We start from the raw sequence: 24,336 nt of genomic DNA on the forward strand, positions 1-24,336 counted from the left end.
GTATTAAGAGTGGAGACCTTTCTGATGCTTAATTAACAAACTAAGTTGTAATCTAGAACATGGCCACACGAGACGGGCAACAGATTTCACAGAGAAAATAACTAAGAAGTAAACTGTTCTACAGTACTTCAAAGAGAGGGTCCTAATAAATGCTAGGATGCAGAGGTAGTCAGACTGGACAAAATGTGAATATGAATATACTGTTCTGTATCTCCCAATTCTGATCTCAAGACTGTTTTTCTTTCCTTGATGGAAGAAACAGCACAGAGTGCTATCCATTAGCTACAGCAAGTGGGGAGGAAAAAAAAAGAACATACACATGAACCACCATCCTTATAGTTACAGCATGGTGGGTGAAGAATCCAGATTCCAAGAACTAGAACTGGGTTATAGTAAACCCCAGCATAAAGGAAGAGGATAACAAACTCCAGATGAAGGGGAGAGGGGATGGCTCAAGTGGTGGAGCACATGCTTAGCACGCTGGGAGGTCCTGGACTCAATCCCCAGTATCTCCTCCAAAAAAACACACCAAATCACTAAGTAAACATAATTACCTTCCCCCTTTAAAATTTTCTTTAAAAAAATGACAAACTCCAGCTGTAATGAAATAAACTCTTTTTGTGTCCCTTCCTTATCAAACAACCTAACATTGTCACTTCTCTATCTAACCAGAAAAGGCAGCAAGTGGAGGGCATATGTCAGAGAAAATCTTTTCAAAAGGAGAAGTGAACCAGTTTCCTGACATCAAAAAAGAAACAGAGTTAGCAAACTATGGTGTAAAGGCTGGGGAGATAGGAAAGTAAAGGACATTTAGCTTAATTTAGCAACACCAAGAGCTTAGAAAAGAGAACCATACCTACTAATTGAGCAACACTTCCTCTATGACACTGTACAGTGAGCTAGCAACTCTATACTCCTCATAGAAATGCTCATTTTAACCAAATCTCTGCAAGCAGCAAAACTGCATTCCACGGTCTAACAGGGACACAGAAACCTTAAGAAAATTATCTGCTTGGGGCAGTAAGAAGGAAGAAGGTGCATCAGGTCCTGGGGCACATTAAATAACTAATGAAATAGATTTAAAAGGGTCAAGGGTCAAAAAGCCCCAAGGATTTTTAACTGTCTGGAGGGAGGTTTTAGAATTTCTGACACCGTATCAGAAACACTGAGGTATTCTTCATTTCAATTTGAATTCTTACCAAATAAAGAATGATTACAGGGTTGTTCTATATTGAGAAACCTGCTGAACCATTACAACAGATTATAAGTAACTAACTGCCTCGGAAAAATACTGTTTAGAAACTGTTAACTTTGCAACCTAAAGAAACTGTGGGTAAGAAAATCAGAGAACCAAGGCCAAAATTTAAAAGCAGTTTGTTAAAATGAGTGGCCTGGTGTGTCTTTATGCTAAAAATACGTCTTGGAGAAGCAATCACTCAAGGACATATATGTGTATACCTGCAATGCAAACATTTGTTCAAAGAAAATACATGCTGAGTGTCAGCCGTGCCACAAGCACTAGGGACACGGTGATGAACAAAGACAGGCAGGATCTCATGAAACTTAAAGTGGGGACCACTCATCCCCATTAACTAATAACCAGTTACCTTCCGTAGTAAGCACTATGAAGAAAAAGGCAATGCAATGAGAAAGAATAAAAGAGAGGATTAAAAACAGAGGCAAATTTTTTAACCTGACTGCTCCATCCAAGTGTACAGCAAAGTTATAGGTAAGGCTGATAGCCACCCTCTAAAGTTCTCTATTTTCTAAACCTAATTTGGGAACAAAGATTATCCATAAACAAAGAGATCCTCTGGTAAGGCAAAATGGTGATTGGGAACAGTTAATCACCAGTGATTTTTAAAGAACAATTTAAGACAACTGAAATGTAAGGCCAATTAAAAAATGTCTTTATTAAAACTAAGTGTTCAGTAGTTACTAGGCACCTAAAATCTGCACCACTATCTTTTCTTCAGCATTTCCCTTCCCTCTAACAACACCATACATCAAACATCCAAATTCTTGCTAAGAAATTCAACAGTCTCTGCAAAGACATGGCTGTAGGTCAGCTACCAAAAATGGAAATTGGGACATTCTTACATTCATCACAGTCATTGTTACAAGGTACTTACCAATCTCCTATTTACTATACTCTTAAGTCAAAGGCCATCACATCTATATAAAGTAAGTTACAAACTTCAACAAAGTTTTGCAATAATTTCCTCTAGGGCATCTTAACAGTTTTCCTAAATATACATACTGTAGATCATTCATAGCACTCCCAAGATTTTGGTTCAATGGCAGTGGCCCTGCTACCCAGGAATATTTAATAGGCAGCTCAGGTGTTTTGTTTCAGGTGGTTCACCGTCTACACAGTGGAAACAACTCAGTGGTAAACAGTCTGACGTCACTGTCTAGAACTACTCTCAAACACATACCTAGACATATAGCCCTGGGGACATATGCGCAAGAATGTCTCTGATCTCATAAACAAGGACCTAGAGTTCAGCAATACTTACATTTAACATTGGAGTTGTCAACAGGCCCCACGCAAAGAATTCAAGGAAGATGACAATAGCAGCATGGTATACACTTGGTCGGCCAAAGCCTTGTAGCTAAAAAAAGGAAGAAAGGTATTATATTTAAGATAGAACTTCATTCGGTGGTATCCCTAATTTCTTCATCTTCCTTAATCACAGAAGGTGCCAAGATCACAGACTTTCTATTTGTTCCATTAATGCAAATCACTGGAGCTCTGGTAGAAAATTAACTGGTTCTTCAAGAGACTGGGGTTCCAGGATCTGAATATTCTGTCTCTTGTTAAGTATGTGTTCCTTAGCAATTTGGCCTCTCTAAGCCTGAAGTTTCCCTAGCTTCATCAGAGAGGTAGGCAGGGAATCACATGCTCAAAAGACTCAAGGCAGCATAGGTAATTTACAATGGCAGAGGGCAGGGGAAGAACAAAAAGGACTAGGTCAAGTCTGAAATCACACGTCATTCCTAAAGGTTTCAAATTCTAGCTTTCTGTTTCTGTTTCTGTTTTGTTTTAAGACTGTGCTAATTCTGCTAGTTTCCTGCAGTCTGTGACTTCTGGAGATAAAATCTAAAGGTCCGTGCAATTTAATGTTCTCTGGCTCTGTGACAATGGTTATTATAAGATCAAGTGCTTTACTAGCATTTTGTCATAACTGAAACTGATACTTACAAAAGACTTCGTAAAATCCCAGGGATTTTAAGTCTTCAAAAGGTAAAAAGCACATCTGTGTGGCTTAATTAGAATCTAATAATGAGGAAATGATCAGACAAATCCAGATTGCGGGACATTCTACAAGACAACTGGCCTCGTCTCCTTAAAAGTATCAATGTCATAAAAGACTAAAGTAAAGGTAGGAGACTCGTACAGATTAAAGAAGACAGAGTCATGACAACCTAACGGGGGATCCTGGACTGGCTCCTGGATGAAAAGGGGACAGTAGGAAAAATTTTGAATATGTGCTCTATATCTAATCTAGATAATCATACGGCATTGTTTCTGCAACTTACTGTTAAAAGGTTTGGTTAAAAAAAAGGTACACATACACCTTTCTAAAGCGTATGTCACAAAATTTCACTAATTTGTCAGTTGTTGAATTTAGATAATGGGAATGACTATTCATTTTACTATTCTTTTAATTTTTAAGTTTTAAAAATTTTCAAAAAGAGCCATTAACAGTTGTTATTAAAAATCCAAACCTGGGGAGGGGGCACAGGATACAGCTCAGTGGTAGAGTGCATGCCTAGCAGGGTCCTAGGTTCAATCCCTAGTACCTCTATTAGATGTAAATCAACTTAATTACCTTCCCCTAATAAAAATTTAAAAATCCAAATCTGTAAATTTCTAAAGGTTTGCAATGTCTAATAAGTAATTTTAAATGCCATTAAATAAGACATCTGCAAAACAGGAAGCATTTTACAAAATTAAAAAAAAAAAAAACAAACTTAAGCATCAAACAACTAAAAAAAAAATCAAAAGACTTTTAATATAACACAACCTTCAAAAAGCACCAGGATTCACCAGTCCTTTCCCAATAGAATTGTGAATGGAAATGGTAGCAACTAATCAGCCTCTGGCAGTGACAAGACATTCTGTATCAGTTGTTCCAGCCACTGGAGTCAGAAACCTCGCCATTGTCCTTGACTCCTCTCCTGCTCCCTGGCTCTCCCCCATCTAAGCCTCCACTATCTTTTGCCCTGAATTACAGAGTAGCTTTCCACCATTGCTCCTTCACCCCCTGCAGTGCAGCCAGAGCAATCCATTTAAAAGTAAATCAGATGTTACCCCTCTGCTCCAGCCTCCCAGCCTCCCAGCCTCCCACTGGCAGCCACACATCTTACACATCCATCAAGGTCCTCCATCTCCTTATTCCCTTGTTATCCTCTATTGTTTCCCAGAAGATGTCTAACAAACTTTACGATTCATTTTTGTTTATTGTCTACCTCTCTTGGAATGGGAATGTAAATGCGATGAAGGAAAAGGATTTTTGTTTTTGTTCAGTGATTTGTCCCAAATGACCCTTCCCCCAACCCACTATAACAAGAAATCAACAAAACACATGTGAGATGGAAGGAGCTCTTCTGGGAGTAATGTCTTTTCTCTGGTCTTTTAAACAGCAAAACCCAGAATGTAGAAAAAATTTTGAAACAAATGACCCAGTTTCCTCAAAGAAATGGTATTGTGCAAAGGGGGAAAAAAAAGGAGAACTACATACTACATTAGTATAAAGATTAAAGGAAATTTAAGAAGTATTAACCAAGGCAATATGTGGACTTCGGGTTTTAACTCAAAGTAGAAAAATACAAAACAAACTTTTGAGTCAATCATGGAAATTTGAAAATGTAATAGATATTAGATGATCCTCAAGACTTATATTCATTGTAATAATGGACTGAAATAAGAGTTTTTTTTAACATTTTTATTGATTTATAATCATTTTACAATGTTGTGTCAAAGTCCAGTGTAGAAGGATTTTTTTTTGAAGTCCTTAAACCATAGTCACATACTAACATATTTAATTTTGAAATGAGAAGATATCTGTAATCTGTTTTAAAATCTACAGCATAAAAATAAAAGCAGAAGTGGTGGCAAAAATAAATTTAAAAAAGTAAAGAGCTTACATGCATTTACTAGTAACTTCTGAATTATTTGGGTGGAAATTCTGAGTTACCCACTCCACACTGCAAAGCAATTGCTCTCAAACTGTGGGTGAATAATCAGGCTAACACCTGGAACCTGCTCATTCATGGTATCACAAAGAAAGGTAAAGGTTATTTTCTACACAATGTGATACAAGAAATAATACCACTTATAAATTATCTTGCCAAAATAAAAGCTTGGATTCAATTCAGCTGACACTTAAGGACCACTTATAGAAAATGCAGGTGAAGTAATATTGATTTTGTGTTTTTCAACTGTTGGTGTAGGATTATGAGTATAGGGGCATATTCATAACAAAATATAAATAAAAATACCCCGAAACTTTAAAAAGCTACCAAAAACTTTAAAAAGAACTTGTCCCATTAACAGTGTTTGAGAATACCTGTTTCCCCATATCCTAAGACTGCACATAATTTTTAAACATTTCCTAATTAGATTTTTAAATGGTTATCTTATTTTGTTTTGCATTTCCCTGCTTACAAGTTATGCTTCTTTCCTATGGTTATCAGGAATTTATAGTTCTTTTTCTATGAACTGTCTGTTCATCCTTGCACATTTTTTTTCATTGAAGACTGTAATCTTTCGTATTGGTTTATAGGACCTCTTTATAATCAATATCAAAGATATTTATATTATGCACCATTAAATCATTCATTCTCCCTCACCCACTGGCATCTGTAACCTTTTAAAAATAAAAGACACTAATAGACAATTCAACAATAGCTGGAGATTTCAATACCCACTTGGAATAATAGGACAATTAGACAAAAGATCAGCAAGGAAGCAGATTTCAGTTAACACTGTAACACTAACTAGATGACTATTAAGCACTCCATCCAACTACAGCAGAACACACATTCTTCTGAAGTACACATGGAAAGACCATAAAATAGGTCTGAATAAATTTAAAAGAATTAAAATCACACAAACTATGTTCTTGACCACAATGTAATGAAATGAGAAATCAGTAACATAAGGAAATTTGGAAAATTAATAAATATGTGATATTAATCCACATACTCTCAAGTAGCCATGGGTCAAAAAAGGAATCACAAAGAAAAGTCACAGAACTTTCAGATGAACAAAAATGAAAACGGAACATATCAAAAAATGTTGAATCCAGCTAAAGCAGTGCTTACAGGGAAACTTATAGCTGTAAATGCCTGATTAATAAGGAAGATCTGAAGTCAACAACTTTTCAGGTAGAAACCAGAAAAGAGCAAACAAACCACAAACAAGAAAAAGGAAAAAAATAATAGATTAGAGCAGAAATAAATGCAATATAGAAAAAGCAACACAGAAAATCAACAAAATCAAAAGTTGGTATTTATGAAAATAGCAAAAAATTGATGAATCTTTAGCAAAACTAACCAAGAAAAACAGAGGGAAGACAAATTGCTAAAATCAGAAATGAAGGAAGAGTTTTAAGAGAGTACTGTGGGCAGCGTAAGCCAACAAACTGGATAAAGTAGATCAAAGGGACAAATTCCTAGAAACACACAATCTACTATGACAGAATCGTGAAAAACTAGAACATACAAGTAGACCTAGAACTAGTAAGGAGATTGAATCAGTGATCGAAAACCTCCTGATAAAGAGAAGCCCTGAACCTGAACCTGATGGCTTCACTGTTAAATTATCAAATATTTAAAGAACACTAACCTCTCTCAAACTCTTCTCACAAATGAACGCATTTTATGAACACATTCTATGAAGACAGTGTAATCCGTATAAAGCCAGACAAAGACACTACAAGAAAAGACAACTGGAGACTGATTTCACCTACGCTGCTGAAGCAAAAATCCTTAACAAAATACTAACAACCCAAATTCACCAGCATATTAAAATATACACCATGACTAAGTGAGATTTATTCCTGGAATGTAAGAACAGTTCACATATAAAAATCAGTCAGTGCAATATAACACATTAAAATAAAGGGGAGAAAAAAAACCCACATGCTACATCTCAACGGATGCAGAAAAAGCATTTGACAAAATTAAGACCCTTTAATGATAATAATAAAAAAAAAAAATCCAAAAACTTAGCATAGGAGGAAATTATCTCAATATGATAAAAGCCACATATGAAAAATCCACACCTAACATCACACAATAGTCAAAGGCTGAAAACACTTTTCCTCTAAAATCAAGAACAAGAAAACAGGACCTGCTGTCACAGTTTCTATTCAACACAGTACTGGAAGCTCTAGCCAGAGTAACTAGGGAAGAAAAAGACAAAAGGCACCCAAACTGTAAAGGAGGCAGTAAAATTATGTTTGCAGATGTCATGATCTTATATGGAGTCTCAAGGAATCTTGAATAGCCAAAACAATCTTGGGAAAAAAAGAACAAAACTGCAGTTCTCATACTACCTGATTTCAAAACATACTACAAAGCTAATCAGAACAGTGTGGTACTGGTATGAAGACAAACATAAACTTATAGCCAGCATAATAATGGTGAAAAGCTGAAAGCCTTTCCACTAAAATCTGGAACAAAACAAAGATGCCCACTCTCACCACTTCTATTCAATATAGTATTGGTAGTCCTAGCCATAGCAATTAGATAAGAAATAGAAATAAAAGGGATCCAAACTGGAAGAGAAGAGGTAAAACTGTCACTATATGCAGATGACATGATACTATATATAGACTACCCTAAAGGTTCCACACAAAAACTACTAGAGCTAATAAAAGAATTCAGCCAGGTAACAGGATACAAGATTAACATACAGAAATCAGTGGCATTTCTTTACACTAACAATGAGATATCAGAAAAGGAAAGTAAAGAAACAATCCTTTTAAAATTGCATCCCCCCAAATAAAATACTTAGGAATAAATCTGATCAAGGTAGTGAAAGTCTTATATGCATAAAACTACAAAACACTAAGGAAATTAAAGATGACAAAGAAATGGAAAGATATCCCACGCTCTTGGATTGGAAGAATTAATATTGTTAAATTGGCCATATTTTTCAAAGCAATCTACAGATTTAATTCAGTCCCTATTACCCAGGACAGCTTTCACAGAATTAGAACAAGTCCTAAAATTTATATGGAACCACAAAAGAAACAGAATTGCCAAAGCATTACTGAAGAAAAAGAATGAAGCTGGAGGAATAACCCTCCCAGACTTCAGACAATATTATAGAGCTACAGTAATCAAAACAGCATGATACTGGTACAAAAACAGACATACGGATCAATGGAACAGAAGAGAGAGCCCTGAAATAAACCCACAAACTTTTGGTCTATTAATCTTTGACAAAGGAGGCAAGAACATACAGTGGGGTAAACACAGCCTTTTCAGCAAATGGTGTTGGGAAAACTGGACAGCTGCATGTAAACCAATGAAGTTAGAATACTCCCTCACATCATACTCAAAAATAAACTCAAATGGCTTAAAGACTTAAACATAGGACAAGACACTGTAAAGCTCTTAGAAGAAAACTTAAGCAAAACATTATCCAATATAAATCTCAGCAATGTTCTCCTAGGACAATCTACCCAAGCAAAAGAAATAAAAGCAAAAATAAGCATGTGGGATCTAATTAAACTTACAAGCTTTTGCACAGCAAAGGAAACCATAAGCAAATACAATGACAACCTATGGAACGGGAGAAAATATTTACAAAAGATGAGACTGACAAAGGCTTAATTTCCAGAGTATATAAACAGCTCATACAACTTAACAACAACAACAACAACAACAAAATGTCCAAAAATGGTCAGAAGACCTAAAGAAGCAATTCTCCAATGAAAACATACAAATGGCCAATAGGCATATAAAAAAATGCTCAATATCACTAATTATCAGAGAAATGCTAATCAAATCTACAGTGAGGTATCACCTTACACTAGTTAGAATGGCCATCATTCGAAAGTCCACAAACGATAAATGCTGCAGACGGTGTGGAGAAAAGGGAACCCTCCTACAATGCTGATGGGAATGTAGTTTGGTGCAGCCATTATGGAAAACAGTATGGAGATTCCTTAAAAGACTAAAAATAGACTTACCATATGATCCAGCATCCCACTCCAGGGCATATATCCAGAAGGAACCTTAATCCAAAAAGACACATGCACCCCAATGTTCACAGCAGTACTATTTACAACAGCCAAGACATGAAAGCAACCTAAATGTCCATTGACAGATGACTGGATAAAGAAGTTGTGGTATATTTATACAATGGAATACTACTCAGCCATAAAAAAATTAATAAAATAATGCCATTTGCAGCAATATGGATGTTCCTGGAGAATGTCATTCTAAGTGAAGTAAACCAGAAAGAGAAAGAAAAATGTCATATGGAATCAAAAAAAAAAAAAAAAGACAAATGAACTTATTTACAAAACAGAAACAGACTCACAGACATAGAAAACAAACTTATGGTTACCAGAGGGGGAAGCAAATGGGAAGGGATAAATTGGGAGTCCAAAATTTGAAGATACTAACTAATATATATATAATAGATAAACAATAATTTTAACTGTACAGCACAGGGAACTATATTCGATACCCTGTAGTAACTTATGGTGAAAAAGAGTATGAAAATGAATATATGTATGTTCCTATATGACTAAACTGTGCTGTACACCAGAAATTAACACAATGTAAACTGACTATACTTCAATTAAAATATTCAAAATAAATAAATGCATATTGAAACAAACAAACAAAAAAGACAGACATATAGAACAAAGGGGTATACCAGAATCCAGAAATAAATATTTTCATACTGGTCAAATGATTTGTAACAAGGGTGCTAAAACCATTCAATAGATAAAGGGCAGCCTTCCACAAACGGTGCTAGGAAAGTTGGATATTCACATGCAAAAGAATGAAGACAACCTTTTTACCTTACATCACGTACAAAAAATTAACTCAAAATGGATCAAAGCCCTGAACATAAGAGCTAAAACTCTGAAAGTCTTAGAAGACAACAAGAGAGAAAGCTTCATGACATCGGACTTGGCAATGATTTCTTAGATGTAACACCAAAAGAAGAAGCAAAAAATGAAAAAAATAGATAAATCAGACTTGATCAAAATGAAAACTTTTGTGTATCAAAGGACATTCAATGGAGTGAAAAGACAACCCATGGCAGAAAACACTGAAAATCCTGTATCTGATAAGAGATTAAAATCCAGAATGCATAAAAAAGTCCTCACAAGTACAAAAAACTGATTAAAAAACAGGCAAAAAACAAATAAATACATGAAAAGACACTCAACATCACTAACCATTAAGGAAATGCAAATCAAAAGCAAAATGAGATATTACCTTGTGCTCATTAGGATGGCTATGACTAAAAAACAAATATAAAAGCCAGAAATGGCAAGTGCTGACAGGATATAGAGAAACTGAAACCGTGGTGCACTGTTGGTGGAAACGTAATATGCTATAGCCACTGTGAAAAACAGTATGGGGTTCCTAAAAAAAAAAAAAAATTACCTAATGATCCAGCAATTCTATCAACTTTTGGGTATATATCCAAAAGAACTGAATGCAGGGTCTCAAAGAGATATCCATGTTCATAGCAGCATTACTGACAACAGCCAAAGGATAGAAGCCACCCAAGTGTCCACTGGTAGATGCGTCTATGAACAAAATATGGTATATGCATGCAATGGAATACTATCCAGCAATAAAAAAAGAATTCTGACATGTTACAACATGGATAAACCTTGAAGACATTATGCTAAGTGAAATAAGCCCATCATATAAAAAAAGATGCTGTAAGATTCTATTTATACAAGGTACCTAGAGTTATCAAATTCATAGAGACAGAAAGTAGATGGTGGTTGCCAAGGACTGGGAGGAGGGGGAAATGGGGAGTTAGACAATTTAGTGGATACCGAGTTTTGTTAATACAAATTATTTAATAATAAAAAGTTCTGGAGATAAACAATGGTAATGTTTGCAAAACAATTTTAATGTACTTAAATGCCACCAAACTATACACTTAAAAATGGTTAAGATGGTAAATCCTATGTTACGTACATATTACTACACTAAAAAAAGTAACTCAAAATAGCTCGTAGACCTAAAAATAAGGTCCTTCATTTTCATGATGAGTTTGTATACACAACACTATAGTCACCATCCATGCAAGAAAAAGTTATGTTGGACTCCATTACAATTAAAAACTTGTGTTTAACAGAAAGTTAAACTTTTGTGCATATATAATATGCACAATAAGCAAATATAAAGAAGAACCAGAGATGAAGAATACAATAAATGAAATGAAAAATACACTTAGAAGGGATCAACAGTAGATTGAATAATGCACAGGAATGGATCAGCATTATGAAAGACAGACCAGTGGAAATCACTGAAGCAGAAGCAGAAAAAGAATAAGAAGAAATGAGGAAAGTCTAAGAGACCTTCAGGACAACATCAAGCGTACTACATTTGAATTATAGGGGTCCTGGAAAGAGAAAGGTGCAGAGAGAACGTATTTGAAGACATAATAGTTGAAAATTTCCTTAACTGGGGAAAGGAAACAGACCTCCGGGTCCAGGAATTACAGACATCACAAACGGGATCAACCTGAAGAAGATCACACCAAGACACATGGTAATTAAAATGGCAAAGATGAAAGATAAAGACACTATTAAAAGCAGCAAGTTACATACAACGGAACTCCCATAAGGCTATTAGCTAATTTTTCAGCATAAATTCTACAGACCAGAAGGGAGTGACACAATATTTAAAGTGATGAAAGGGAAAAACCTACAATCAAGTATACTCTACCTGGCAAGGCTTTCACTAAGATTTGATGGAGAGATCAAAACTTTTACAGACAAGCAAAATCCAAGAGTTCAGTGCCACCAAGCCAGCTTTACAAGAAATGTTAAAAGAGACTTCTCTGAGCAAAAAAGAAAAGGCCACAACTAGAAACATGAAAATTATAAAAAGAAAAATCTTTTTGGTAAAAATCTTATTTGCTAAAGACAAACATACAGGTATAAAGGTAATAAATAAATCAGCCATGTATAAAGCTAGTAGGGAAGGTTTAAAGACAGAATTAGTAAAGTCATCTATATCCACAACAAGCAGTTAGTAAGGGACACACAAAACAAAAATATGTAAAATATGATGTCAAAAGCAGTTTAATGTGGGGTACAGGGATTAAAAATACAGGGTTGTTAAAATGCATTTGAACTTAAAAGAGATCAGCAACTTAAAATAATCACATATATACAGATTGTTGCATACGGTGTGGGGAGTATAGTAAATAAATATGCAGTATCTTTGTATGGTGACATATTTTAGACTTACTGTGGTGGTCATTTTGAAATGTACAGAAATACCAAATAATTTTGTTGTGTAACAGCAACTAACATAGTGTTGTAGGTCAGTTATACTTCAAAAACAAACTCATAGAAAAAGAGGTAAGATTTGTGGTTACCAGAGGCAGGGGAAGGAGAGGTTGGGGGAGGGGGGACTGGATGAAGGTGGTCAAAGGCACAAACTAAATGAGTAATAGAGGTGTAATGCACAATATGATAAATATAATGACCACCACTGTATGTTATATATGCAAGTTGTTACATCTTTCATATACAGAGAAAGAGAATACATCCTAAGAGTTCTCATCACATGAAAGAGAATTTTTTTCTATTTCTTTAATTTTGTATCTACAAGATGATGGATGTTTGAACTAAACTTATTGTGGTAACCATTTCATGATGTATGTAAGTCAAATCATTATGCTGCACACTTTAAACTTACAGTGCTGGATCAACCCAAAGAGACACACACCAAGGCACATAATCATCAAATTGACAAAAATTAAGGATGAGAAAATGTTAAAATCAAGAGAAAAGCAACAAATAACATACAAGGGAACTCCCGTAAGGTTACCAGCTGATTTTTCAGGCCAGAAGGGAGTGGCATGAAATATTTAAAGCGATGAAAGAGAAAAACCTACAACCAAGAATACTCTTATCCAGCAAGGCTCTTGTTCAGATTTGAGGGAGAAATCAAAAGCTTCACAGATAAACAAAAGCTAAAAGATTTCAGCACCAAACCAGCTTTACAACAAACGTTAAAGGAATTTCTCTAGTCATCAAATCACAAGAAAAGAGAACAAAAAGAAGAAGAAAAAGAAAAAAAAGACCTACAAAAGACTGCTTTGGCAATTTGGGGTCTTTTATGGATCCATATAAATTCTGAAATTGTTCTAGTTCTGTGAAAAATGTTGTGAGCATTTTGACAGGGGTTGCATTGGATCTATAGATTGCTTTGAGTAGTATGGCCATTTTGATAATGTTGATTCTTCCAATCCAAGAGCATAAGATATCTTTCCATTTCTTTATATCATCTTCAATTTCCTTCATCAATGTTTTAGTTTTCACAGTATAGCTAACTTCCTTGGTTAAGGTTATTTCTAGGTTATTTTGCTATTTTTGATGTAATGGGAATGTTTATGCCAGTTATAAAATTCTGGTTTTTGAAGTGAAAAAAAAAAAGTGAAGGGCTGCAAATGGAAAAATACCCTTCTTTTTTATGGGTGAGTTGCATTCCATCATATACATATGCTACATCTTCTTTATCCATTCATCTGTTGATGTTCCCTTAGGATGCTTCCGTATCTTGGCAATTATAAATAACACTGCTGTTAATAGCAGGGTGTATATATATTTCTGAATTAATGTCTTTGTTTTTCTTGGATATATACCCAGGAGTGGAACTGCTGGGCCAAATGGTGGTTCTATTTGTAGGTTTTTGAGAAACCTCCATATTGTTTTCCATAGTGGCTGCACCAATTTACATTCCCACCAACAGTGTACAAGGGTTCCCTTTTCTCCACATCCTTGCCAACATTTGTTACTTGTGTTCTTTTTGACAATGTCCATTCTGACAGGTGTGAGATGATACCTCATTTGCATTTCCCTGGTATTAGTGATGTTGAGCAACTTTCCATGTTCCTGTCGGCCATCTGCATTTCCTCTTTTGGAAAAATGTCTGTTCAGTTCTTTTTCCTGTATTTTAAATGGGTTGGTTGGTTGGTTGGTTGCTTTTTAATCGAAATACAGTTGATTTAAAATGTTCTGGTGTACAGCATGGATGGACTTGGGAGGACAATATAGTAAATGCAATAAGTCACTCAGGAAAAGACAAATACTCTAAGAGATCACACACATGTGGAATCTAAAAAATATAACAAACTAGTGAATATAATGGAAAAGAAACAGACAGAGATATAAAGAAGGAACTAGTGATTACCAGTAGGGAGAAGGAAGGGGGAGGGGTGAGGTGGAGGATTAAGAGGTACAAACTATCGGGTATAAAATAAGCCACAGGGCTGTATTGTACAACGTGGGCAATATAGCCTGTATTTTATAATAACTATAAATGGAGTATAACCTTTAAAAAGTGTGAATCACTATATTGTATGCCTATAACATACAATATTGTACATCAACTACACTTCAACTTAAAAGATACAATACTGTGAAAGACACATTTTTAAAAGGTTAAAATATAATGTGAAAAGAAAAGCAACAAATTACTTTGAATGTCTTCATTTAAAAATACCAAGTGTTAAAATGTGTTAATTATATTCATAAGAAACAGAATCCGCCCCAGAGAGTTTGAGCAAAAAGGCCAATTTATTTAGACTCTTTGAGATGGCTGACCAACAACTCTAGGCTATACATCCAGTCACATGATAGAACTGGTGGCCAGTGGAGCTGCTGCTTTTGCCAATAGCAAAGTTTTCCTCTCTCTGATGATAGAACTTATCTGGTTTAACACAAAGTCTGTTTTTTCCATTAGATCTTTCAATGATTAATCATAGTTATTTTAAACTCTGCATCTAGTAATTCTAAATATGTCTTGTCCTAATACTTAAATTGTTTCATCAAACTGTATTATTTTGATTGTCTTTTAGCATGCCTCATTTTGTTGTTGTTGAATGCCAGACGTATTTTATTATATACAGTTACTGAATTAAATAGGTCTTGAATATAAGGAATGTTGCTAACCAGGTATTGAATCGGGCTAAATACAACTTTTGTCATATCTCTAAAAACAAAAAAGACAACATAGAGAAAAAGCTTCATGACATCAGATTTGACAATGATTTCTTGGATATGACACCAAAAAACACAGGCAACAAAAGCAGATAAATTGGACTTCATGAAAATTTAAAACTTGTGCATCAATGGACACAATCAACAGAGGGATAAGCAACTTATGGAGAAAATATTTGCAAAGCATGTATATGGTAAGGAGTCAATTCAAATAATCCGATTTTAAAGTGGGCAAGGGACTTGAATATACATTTCTCCAAAGAAAATATACAAATGGCCAATAAGCATATGACAAAATACTCAACATACACTAATCATCAGGAAAATGCAAAATCAAAATGAGGTATCACCTCACACCCATCAGCATGGCTACTATTCAAAACAAAAACAAAACAAAAAATAACAAGTGTTGAGGAGGATATAGAGAAACTATAACCCTGGTGCATTGTTGGTGGGAATGTAACATGGTGCAGCCACCATGGGAAACAGTTTAGTGGTTCCTTAAAAAATTAAAAACAGAATTATCCAATGATTCAGCAATTTCACTTCTGGGTAGACATGCAAAAGAATTCAAAGTGGGGTCTGTACACTCCTGTTCACAGTGGCATTATTTATAATAGCCACAAGATAGCAGCAACCCAAGTGCTCATCAACAGGTAAAGGGAGAAATTAAATGTGGCATATACAGGAAATGGAATATTATCCAGTCTTGAAGAAAACCCTGACACACGCCATACATCAACAATCTTGAAGACAACATGTCTTGAGGACATTATACTAAGTGAAATAAGCCAGACACAAAAAGATAAGTGATTCCACTTATACGAGGTACCCAAAGTAGTCAATATTCAGAAACTGAAGGCAGACTGGTGATTATCAGGGGCTGGGATAAATGGGGAGTTGCTATTGAATGAATATAGAGTTTCAGTTTTAGAAGATGAAAAAGTTCTGGAAATTGGCTGCACAACACTGTGAATATACTTAACACTAGTGAACTGCACACTTAAAATAATTCAATTGTAAATATTGTTACATATATTACAATTAAAATTTTTTCTTAAATCAACTGTATTTCTATATTTTGGCAACAAACAGTTGTGAATTTAAAATTTCTTAAGAATGTACATTTATATTACATTTACATTACATGTTTAATAGCACCAAAAAGGTATGATATTTGGGATAATGTGACAAATGATGCAAAAAACACTGTTGAAAATTAAGCACAGCTGAAAGAAATTAAAGGTGTAAAATAAAGAGATATCTCATCTATGGATCAGAAGACTCAATATTGTTTACAATTCTTTCTAAACTGATCTTCAGGATCAATATACTCCCAATGAAAATACTAGCAGATTTTTTTTGCAGAAACTGACAAGCTGATTGTGTAATTCCAAAATGTAATAGACCCAGAATAGTCAAAACAATTTTAAAAGAGAAGAACAAGGTTGAAGGACAAACTCTACTTGTTTCAAATTTTACTGTGAATCTCCAGTAATAGAAACTGAGTGGTGTTGATGTAAAGATAAATAGATCAATGAAACAGAACAGAGAATCCACAATAGACTGACACATATATGGATAACTGAATTTTGACAAAGGTGCAAAGGCAATTTAGTGAGTAAGTCTTCTCAGCAGATGACGTATGTGATAACAATTGGTTATCATACACAAGAAAAGAATTCCTACCCATGCTTTGTACCACATAAAAAATTAATTCAAAATGAGTTATAAACACAATTGTAAAATAAAAAAAAAATTCTAAAAATACAGAAGGAAATCCTTGTGACACTGAGTTAGGATTTCTTAGATATGAAACTAAAACCATAATCCATGAAAGAACATATTCATAAAGTTAAATTTTATCAAAATAAAAACTGCTCAGAAGAAAATATTTGCAAACAAATATCTGATTAAAGACTTGCAACCCAAATATACAAAGAATTCTTAAAACTCAATTATAAACAATCCAACAACAACAAATAAATAGACAAAAGACTTGAATGGACACTTCATCAAGAGGATATACAGATGGCAAGTAAGCTTATGGAAATACGTTGAACATAATTAGCCAAAGTGAGGTTAAAAAAAAAAAAGTACAGTGAGATACCACTAAAGATCTGTTAGAAGGGATAAAAATAACTGACCAAGTGTTGACAAGGATGTAGATGAACTGGAACTCTCATAGTGCTAGTGGCAATGTGAAATTTAAAATTGAATTTTTAAAGGTTTAAGAAGTTTGGTAGTTTCTTAAGAAGTTAAACAATACATCTACCATATGATCCAAGCATTGCACACCTAAGTATTTGCTTTACACTAAATCTACTAAATACTTAGGAGTGGAAAAGAAAAGAAAGTATATTCCATTCAAAGACTGGTTCATGAATGCTCACAGCAGCTTTATTTGTAATAACAAAAACTGGCTTAGGAGTGGAAAAGAAAAGAAAGTATATTCCATTCAAAGACTGGTTCATGAATGCTCGTAGCATTTATTTGTAATAAGAAAAATGGTGAGAAACCAAAAGTTCACCAAGCGATTAAGGGATAAACTGTACCAGTACCCATACCTTCAACTGTATATTTGTAAATTGTATATATGCACATATATATGGTACATTGTATTTATGTACATATGACTGAACACTACTGAGCAATAAAAAAGAATGCAACTACTGATTTATATAATAGCAACATGAATAAATCTCAAAATAATTTATCTAAGTTGAAAAAGGCCAAACAGAAAAACAATATATTCTGTATGAGTCCATGGATACAAAACTTTAGAAAACAAAAACTAACACATAGTAACAGGAAGCATATAAATGCTTGCCTCCAGAGGTGGGGGTGGAGAGAGGCAGCACAGACGGGCACAAGGAAGCCTTACAGGGTGAGGGATATGTTCACTATCCTGGTTGTGGTAATGATTTCACAAGAGTACACACATCAAAACACAAATCTGTACACTATAAACATACACAGTTTTTGTATTCCAATGAAGCTATTTTCAAAAGACAAGTAAATACAAAGCTACATAGAAAAAAGTCAGGCATCTAGGCAGGAAGTTGACCCAACTTCACAGATGTTATGTTTTTGCAGGGCTGAAAACTGTTATTATAGTTGATTACCGGTATTTCTCTCCCAATTTTCATAGATCAGTGCCCTTGCTATGCCACAACCTCTTTCTCCAGGGCACACCTCAGATTCCATAAATCATTTGTGAAGGTTCTATGAGACACTGAACTAGAAGGAGGAAGGGAGCAAAGGAAGGAAGGCGAAAGAAGGGGGAAAGCAGAGAGAGAACACAGGCAAGAAAGAGAATTAGGAATAAAAAGATGTATTTCCATAGTGTAATGAAGTATGTTTCTCTCATACAAGAAAAGCTAACATCATCCTTAGCAGTGGGGAAAATTTATATTCCTGTCACACAGAGAACACTGGGCACTTTTACCATTACTACTGAACATTTTCCTCGATATTCTGGTTCATATAATATAGATACACAGAAATAAGACATGATATTATTGTCACTTGAAAATGTGTGAATATTAATCCAGAAGACCCTAGAAAATTAATTTTTTTAAAGATAAGGTATAAATTACCAATATCAACAATTTTTTTTAAAATAGACAAAAGAAGCTATAGTAGTTAAAAAGAGCCTAAGAGGCTGTCAGGAACAGCTTTAAGACAATTGATTTGAAATTTTAGATGAAACAGACAAATTTCTAGCAAAACACAACTTACTAAAACTGACAGAAAAAGCCAAAATCAGGAGAAAATCAAAATTATTCTAGAGCTACATTAAACCACAAAAGCCAAGAAACATAAAGTTCTAGAATTGTATTATCAATCCTACACAAACTCTTTAAATAAAACGGAACTCTCCAATTTGTTTTATAAGGCCAACCAAAGGAGACATAAAAGCAACAAGCTAATTTCATCAATAAGCACAGCCCTGGTTTAAACCAGACTGAATGATTAACTTCTATATTAACATACATTTATTGATCAACTGCTAAAGGACTATTTCAGATTAAAAGACACACAGCTATAGTCCCTTGCCTTCAGAGACTGAACCTAGTAAGAAAAACTGGGAAAAGATGCTCAAGATATTCGAAGAAGCAAGATCTAAAAAAAGCTTTCTATACCGGACCTAAGGACAATACAACAGCAACAAGGCTGTGTTTTGACAAAGGCTAGGCTTAATGAGAGAAAGCTGACCAGAGATGTGCACAGTACTAAACACGAAACAGCACAATGCACTCACTTTTATAAACTGAACAGATCAACTGCTCACAAATGCTTTTCGTTTCTCCTTTTACCTGCTATAATTTACTTGACAGAGTTTGGTTGTGCCAATGTCCCAGCACTATTTTATTATTGAAATGATCATACTGATTCCTAACGGTGTTAAGAAGTGAAAGCTGTAATAAAAAAAACTTCCCCTAAAATGGCCCTAGGTCCTCTTTCACCTTTTTACAAATAAAATACACCTAGTCATTTAAGCCTTTTTTGGGTAACAGAAGCTGCTCATCAGTAATATTTCCATTTTGTCTCTATTAATATATAATATTCTTGTTCTTATAAATCAGAATTAGCCTTTATAGGGACCCCTCTGAAACAGTCTGAGAAAAAATCAGCTAAATAGACATCAAATGTCACCAGAATGGTATTGATATTGAGAGGCCCCATGTTAGGAATCTTAACTGGTATCCAGGTTTTGGCTTTTTGGAGTCCATGAACATTCTGAAAAACATAGTATGCTAAATTTGGTTTTGTTTTCTTTGCAGCAAATCCTTAATTCTTACCAGATGCTCAAAGGTAAATGACTCCAACAGGACTTTTCTTTTGCCTGATTATGGAAAATGTGCATTCAATGATAATGCAAATAATTCTGACACATCATTTCAAGGTGTATGTACACCCACAATTAGGGAAGGATAGAGCAAAGAGAGGACAATAAAACAAGAACTTGTTTGCTACACACACCTCCCTTTTCTGCAATGCAATGATCTCTTGGAATATTCGACTCCCTTCTATTATTCAAGTCAATATATCTTTGCCAAACAAGGTACAAAAAAGTTGTCAGCTGACTGTGATTACTAGTAGCATTAAGAACCTGAAGCCATGAATATGCTAAAATCAAGCCGTAAGGAAATTTCTACACATTAAAATGAAGTCAAATCACGGGGGCTGAAGAATGTAGCACCTGAAAGCAATGCTTGAAAGAAACTAAAATAGTAAAGATGCATAATTTGGGGGTACTGGCATATGACATGAACATAAATATGGTTAAAGGCACTCACTGATTTTCCTGCCAACCCACATTTCAAAAAGTATCAGTGGCTGAACCCTGCTACCTGCCCATGCTAGTCATCTCACTAAACAGAGCAAGCACCAAGAAAACTCACTGTCAGTATCCACTGCAATTTATCAATACTTGACTAGGTGCACCCTCAGAGACAAGGAAGGACTGAACAGGCACCTACTTGTGCCCAAATTAGCATCAGGACTCACAGGAAAAGGAATCAGGGAATAAACTGTCTCAGTTTCTTTAAGTAAACATCCCTCAAAAGTTTCTGCTCTAGACACATAAAATTAGCAAGTTTAATTTTTAGGTTGGGAGTCTAGTTCCTGAATCGATTAGTAAATGGGAAAGAACTGAATGCTTTTATCAGACAGGGATCGCCTACACATTCTGACCAACCACGCATGCCAAAAATACTGAGAAATAGTAACAGGTAGTATTTATTTGGGACTTACTAGGTGCCAGGTTGTAGCAACCCTCACAATCCTCTAAGACAAACACTATTATTAATTTGGAGAGGTTATGTAACTTGCCCAAAGTTATACAGGTAATAAAAGGTGGTAACTGGGATTCCAAGCATGCTCACCTAATCATGTTATAATGCTTCAACCTGCTAGATTATTAAGAAAGGGGGACCAAGGAAAATACGTAGGACCACAGTAATGATCATATTTACATGTTAGATCCTACTAATCAACACTGTGGAGAGCAATCTGATGGCAAAGTAAGTAGGAGTATCGAGAGAGTCAAAATCTAGGTTACAAATGCTGAGGAATTGAACCAAAGGAATGCAGAAAAGATTAAAAACCTAAAATCTTTACCTGTAAACTTAGCTAGACTTACTAATGTATCGCCATGAGGGTATGGGAAAGGACGAAGGACGTTACGAGGATGGCCACTGGTTAGTAATTACAATTACGGTCTATCAATTCAAAGACAGGAGAAGGAGCTGGTAGCTGGGTTTGGTTTAGGAGGCAAGAAAATGATAAGTCCACTTTTTATGTAATCAAAAATAAAAGGAGAAAAACCAGTTCTATAGAAATTCCCTCCCTCTACCAAAAAAAAAAAAAAAGCCAAAAAACAAAAACTTCCGAGAAATTCTATCTTTGAAATGAGGAACCTCTAATTTTCCCCCCAAATAAGAAGTCACTTGGGCAAGGAGGAGCCTTCAACATCATTTAGCATTCTTTAAAAGCAAACTAAAATACATAAGCTAAAAATCTGAGGCCGACTGCATGTATTTAACTTTCCTATAATTTCTATTTTCCTTTGAAAAAAGTCTCCTTGGCATTAGCCTCTACTTATTGTAATGTTTCTATACTTCCTGTCCCAATAGACCTACCCCCACCAAAGAAAAAGGTCTTTTAAGAAATGACAGACTCTATGCTTAGTTTCACCGTCAAAAACCAAAGCGCCTCTGGCAAAGCCTGTTCCGCCGATTAAACCAGTGTTTCGGAAGTCATCTGAGTATCACATGAAATTGGAAAGACACTAGCCTGAACATGCTCCTCAGCCGGGCCCTAGGATCGGCAGCTTCCTCTGATACCATCTTCCTGGTCACCAACCGCTTGTGCGACCGCCTAGAGAACCGGGAAGGGACAGGGAGGCGCTGCTCAGCCTCCGACGCCAACTTCCCGGTCCAGGGCCTAAGGCCGGCTCTGAAGGCTCTCCATACATCCTCTAAGTAAGCTCAAGCCAGAAAGTGCACCATCAAAGTAGGACCGTAACACGTACGGAGAATTCTGAAAGAGCCAAATGAGTTATATTCCCGGGCCCATGTCGGGCGTCTTTTGAAACAATAACCAAGTCGCCTAAATTTCTGTCTAGCCACGAGCAGCGCTGGGAAAGCCTAGCAGTGAGGAATTCAGCTGGCTGACTCGGGAAAGGACAGGCTTTCCGAGAGCCAGAGCCCCTCTCGGAGCCCGAGAGGACGGTTCCCCCAGGGGACGAGGACCCACCCCCGCGCTGAGCGTTCCCGGACTCCTGCCGCGACCCCGCCCAGCCTCCCCGGACCCCGGGCTCCGGGCTGAGCAACGCGCTCGGGCTCCGTGCCCGCGCTCACCGAGCTACCGCCCGTGGCCCGCGCGCCCGCGCGCTTCTCCGGCATGGCTCCCGCCTCGGGCTCCAAGGCCGCCTTCTCCTCAGGCTCCGGCGGCGGCTCGGCGTTCATGCCACGGCCATGCCCGCGCCGGCTCGGGGCGCTCCGGGACTGCAGCGACGCCGCAACTGCGGCGGGGGGGCCCGCGCTCTCATGGGCTCCGCGGCCCAAAGCGGCCTGCTGGGAAGGCGGCGGCGCCAGTGGCGACGCCAAGGGCTGCGAGGGCAGTCGTGGCCGGAACCGTAGAGGAAGCGAGCCGAGGAGCGCAGCGGCAGAGGCCACCAGCCGCAGCCGGCGCACGGAGGCCAACTCCTCAGCTGCCCGCCGCAGCACTTGCGGCCCAGGGCAGTCAGGAGGCCTCGCGCCGGCCCCGCCCCCGCTTCCCCACAGGCCGGCGCGGGGCAGCCAGCCCTGCCCCGGATCTCAGCTCCAGCCTCAAGCTCGGCGCCTGCGCCCAAATCCTCCCGCAGCGCCCGCTCACCTAAGGCCCCACCTACACGTCTCGACAGTCTTGGCTCCGGTCTTCGCAGCGCGCCGGAAGTGCGTCATCTCCCGGGGCCGCCAATCGTATTTCTTTTTCCTGAGAAAAGCCGAGTCTGGGAGGCTCAGGTGGGGAGGGTTCCTGTATGGCACTTTTCGTCTTGGTTCGGCACCAAATCGCCAAACAACTTTTTCCTGTTGCTCTCAACAGCTGTAGAGATGGGCACTTTCTGACACAGAAACAGAGCTCCCAGGTCTGGAATACCGTACCGAAGAAGTGACATACGCACTATAATTACAATATTCTGTTCCTTTTCCAAAATCTAAAAAGAAGTTGATGGAGAGCTTACCTGGACGGTGGGATTCATGGGAAGGGCAGTCTTAGAAAATACCAGGTCTTTGTTCCAGTCCAGAACTGCTTGATGGTACCAACATGGTGAATATGAACAGATTACTCAAAGCCTCTGATCCTCTTAGGATAAGATAAGTAGCTGATGTACAGAAATCTGCTAATACTAATCGTGACTCCATAAATAGTGTTATAATTACTGGCAGGATACCACATACTGTCTTGCAGACGCCAACCTAAACTATAAAAGGAAAGCAACTTGGCTAGTTAAAGAGTTAACGCAACAGACAGGACCTGCTCCACAAATTAGGGGTACAAATATAGTCAGAGTATTTTTTCCTGTTAGATATTTGAGCATTCAATGCTTCCTTCAAAGACGATAAACACTTTGAAACTCTGAAGAACATAAGTCTTCCTCCTTATTAAAGAGACTCAGGTAGACTGTATATCCACCGGCTTAGGTCCCTCCCATGCCTTGCGCTAGTGTCCCTAGCTCAGGCAGCCATAACAAAATACCATAGACTGGATGGCTTAAACAACAGGAATTTATTTCTTACCGTTTCGGAGGCTGGAAGTCTGAGCTTGGGGTGTCAGCAGGTCAGATTCTGATGAGATCTTCCTAGCTTGCACATGGCCACCTCACTGTGTCCTCACGTGAGAGAAAAAGAGAGCAAGCTCTTTGGTGTATCTTATAAGGGCACTAACCCCATCAAGAAGATCTCTGCCCTAGTGACCTTGTCCAAACCTAATTACCTCCCAAATCTCCACTTTGATGATTAGAGCTTCAACATATAAATTTTGAGAGGACACAAGTCAACAGCACTTGGTGTACTGAGTTACAGCTTCATTTACACTCACTGATCAG

General features: G+C 37.0%; 1 protein-coding gene across 1 annotated transcript in view; it reads right to left on the minus strand.

The window, feature by feature from the left end:
- The window catches only part of ZNF169 (zinc finger protein 169), a 122,527-nt gene extending 99,410 nt beyond the window's left edge, over positions 1-23,117 (minus strand). The window contains exons 1-2 of the transcript XR_012506695.1: positions 22,607-23,117; positions 2,520-2,615 (exon numbers count right to left, since the gene is read on the minus strand). The gene's annotated coding sequence lies outside the window, so the exon portion shown is untranslated. The remainder of the gene's footprint in view (positions 1-2,519; positions 2,616-22,606) is intronic.
- Positions 23,118-24,336: the final 1,219 nt, after the last annotated feature.

Source organism: Camelus bactrianus, chromosome 4 (assembly GCF_048773025.1).
Source record: "Camelus bactrianus isolate YW-2024 breed Bactrian camel chromosome 4, ASM4877302v1, whole genome shotgun sequence".
Classification (NCBI taxonomy): Eukaryota; Metazoa; Chordata; class Mammalia; order Artiodactyla; family Camelidae; genus Camelus; species Camelus bactrianus.